The sequence below is a fragment of the Melanerpes formicivorus genome, unplaced genomic scaffold (assembly GCF_026170545.1).
Source record: "Melanerpes formicivorus ecotype bairdi unplaced genomic scaffold, bMelFor1.0.p_v2 SCAF_89, whole genome shotgun sequence".
In the NCBI taxonomy this organism is placed as follows: domain Eukaryota; kingdom Metazoa; phylum Chordata; class Aves; order Piciformes; family Picidae; genus Melanerpes; species Melanerpes formicivorus.
Genome location: NW_027142441.1, coordinates 883,192 through 886,584, shown reverse-complemented (window position 1 = coordinate 886,584; position 3,393 = coordinate 883,192).

The window sequence follows — 3,393 nt, the reverse complement described above, 5'->3', positions numbered from 1 at the left end:
AGCTGTGCCAGGGGAGGTTTAGGCTGGAGGTGAGGAGAAAGTTCTTCACCGAGCAAGTCATTGGTCATTGGGATGTGCTGCCCAGGGAGGTGGTGGAGTCCCCATCCCTGGAGGTGTTCCAGAGGGGACTGGATGTGGCACTTGGTGCCATGGTTTAGTCATGAGGTCTGTGGTGACAGGTTGGACTTGGTGATCCTCGAGTCCTTTCCAACCTCAGTTATACTGTGAGACTGTGAGACTGTGAAATGCCTACCAGATTGGCTCTGCTGCCCATGGGTGCACTGCAGTGCCCAGCAGCTCCTACTGAAGCTGTGAGGCAGTCTCCCAGGCACACACCATGCTGACACCCACAGCAGCAGGCAGGCTGGCTGCTCTGCTCACCCACACCTCAGCTGCCCTGCAGGGACACTGTGCTGAGGGCACTGCTCCTGCATCCCCTGCCCCACACTCACAGGGTCACAGAATCAGCCAGGTTGGAAGAGACCTCTAATGGGACATGGGTTGGAGTCAATCCAGCTGACCAATGTGATTGAGTATTGTTCCTTTATTGCTCCAGTATGGTGCCAGTACAGCACAGTGAAGCAAAGCAAAGCAGAAGAAGGGAAAGGAAAGGCAGAAGTGCCTAGCAAGGGAACTTCTACCACTTATATAGACTCAGAGAGCCTCCTTGGCATGGCTTCATTGGTTCCCTAGGAGTGACCACACATCCAGTTCCAACCAAGCTGGTGCCAGGGACACCAAGGTGTGAATCATCCTTGTCATGGAATCAGAGACACTGCATGGGGTTGGAAGGGACCTCAAAGCTCATCCAGCTCCAGCCCCCTGCCATGGGCAGGGACACCTCCCAGCAGCACAGCTTGCTCAAGGCCTCATCCAGCCTGGCCTTGAACACCTCCAGGGAGGAGGCAGCCACAGCCTCCCTGGCCAGCCTGTGCCAGAGTCTCACCACCCTCACTGCAAAGAATTTCTTCCTCATCTCCAGTCTCAATCTCTCCTCTCCCAGCTCAAAGCCATTGTCCCCCATCCTCTCACTCCCAGCCCTTGTCCAAAGTCCCTCCCCAGCTCTCCTGGAGACCTTCAGGTACTGCAAGGCTGCTCTGAGGTCTCCCCAGAGCCTTCTCTTCTCCAGGCTGAACAGCCCCAACTCCCTCAGCCTGTCCCCACAGGGGAGGTTCTGCAGCTCTCTGATCATCTCATGGCCTCCTCTGGAGCCTCTCCAGCAGCTCCAGGTCCAGAGCTGGAGGCAGTGCTGCAGGTGGGGGCTGAGCAGAGCAGAGCAGAGGGGCAGAATCCCCTCCTGAGAGGTGCAGATGGTTATTAAGGGCCAGGAGGATGAGCAGAGGGCTGGAGCACCTCTCCTGTGAGGACAGACTGAAGGAGTTGGGGCTGTTCAGGCTGGAGAAGAGAAGGCTCCCAGGTGACCTCATTGTGGCCTTCCAGGATCTGAAGGGGGCTCCAAGAAGGCTGGGGAGGGACTGCTCAGGATCTCAGGCAGTGCTAGGACTAGGGGGAATGGAATGAAGCTGGAGGTGGGGAGATTGAGGCTGGAGGGGAGGAGGAAGTTCTTCCCCAGGAGAGTGGTGAAGCCCTGGAATGGGTTGTGCAGGGAGGTGGTTGGGGCCCTGTCCCTGGAGGTGTTTAAGCCCAGGCTGGATGAGGCTCTGGCCAGGCTGATCTAGTGTGGGGTGTCCCTGCCCATGGCAGGGGGGTTGGAACTGGCTGATCCTTGTGGTCCCTCCCAACCCTGACTGACACTGTGATACTGTGATCCTATGGCACTGTTATCGATCATTGGCCAACTGCTAACAACACTCCAGGCTGTTGATGCAGGGGCATGTCCTGCTGTCCCAGGATAACTCTCTGTGTTCACAGCTACCAGTGTCCTGTTTTAGTTCCGTGCTGCAGGCACAGCACTGCTTTGCTACACTGCTGGCTGGCTCTGCACTGCTGCTGAGCATGGCCTTGCACCATGCCAGGCTCTAGGCCTGCACTGCCGGATTGCTCACACTGCTCCTCGCTGGCATTGCCACAGCCCTCCAAGATCAGCAAGCCAACCAATCACCCAACCCTACCTAATCAACCAGACCATGGCACCCAGTGCCTCATCCAGGCTCTTCTTAAACACCCCCAGGGATGCCAACCCCACCCCCTCCCTGGGCAGCACATCCCAAGGGCCAATCTCTCTCTCTGTGAAGAATTTCTTCCTCACCTCCAGCCTAAACCTCCCCTGGCACCTTGCATCTGGGTAGGGCTTCTTACTCCTCTGGCATTTCTGAGGGGAAGCAGCCACAGGCTGTGTTTTCCTCTGGAGCTCTGGAGCTTGCTATGGCAACTGAATCCTGGTGCACATTAGAATGGAATGGAATGGAATGGAATGGAATGGAATGGAATGGAATGGAATGGAATGGAATGGAATAGAATAGAATAGAATTAACCAGGTTGGAAAAGACCTTTGAGATCATCCAGTCCAACCTCTCACCCAGCACCATCTGATCAACTCAACCATGGCACCAAGTGCCTCAGCCAGGCTCTTCCTAAACATCTCCAGGGATGGGGACTCCACCCCCTCCCTGGGCAGCACATCCCAAGGGCCAATCTCTCTCTCTATGAAGAATTTCTTCCTCACATCCAGCCTGAACCTCCCCTGGCACAGCTTGAGACTGTGTCCTCTTGTTCTGATGCTGGGTGCCTGGGAGAAGAGACCAACCCCCACCTGGCTACAACCTCCCTTCAGGGAGTTGCAGAGAGCAAGAAGGTCTCCCCTGAGCCTCCTCTTCTCCAGGCTAAACAACCTGACTGCTAAACATCACCTGGCTGCTCCTGCCAGCCCCAGAGGAGCCTGTCAGAGTTACAAGGGATCATTGCAGTTATTTTTCCCTCCCCTAGCTGCCTTGGTCCTGCAGCCCCAGCAAGTGTCAGTGAGGAGGAGGAGCTTGGTTTTGTGCCTAGAGCAGGCAGACACTCAGGAGCTGGGCTGTGAGTCAGGAGTGGTTATGCCCTCAGTACAATTCACATCTTGCTCTAACTCCAGTTCCAGGTGAAGGTTTGGATTCACCTGCAGCAGCATTTTCAGGCTTGCCTTGGCAGCGAGCTGTGCAGGAGCCCAGCCTTGGCTGGAGGTCTGTGGCCTTGCAGGTTGGCTCTTCACATCCTGCCTTGCAGCAGGGCTGTCCTCATGCTGGGCAAAGCAAACCCAAGGCAACAGGAGGCTTCCACACTTGGATTAACTCCCCTCTGCAGGCAGCTATGCAGAGGCATCCACAGGCTCACAAGATCCCAGGATGTTAGGGGTTGGAAAGGACCTCAGGAGATCACTGAGCCCAGCCCCCTGCCAGAGCAGCACCATAGGATCCAGCACAGGTCACACAGGAACACATCCAGACAGGGCTGGAA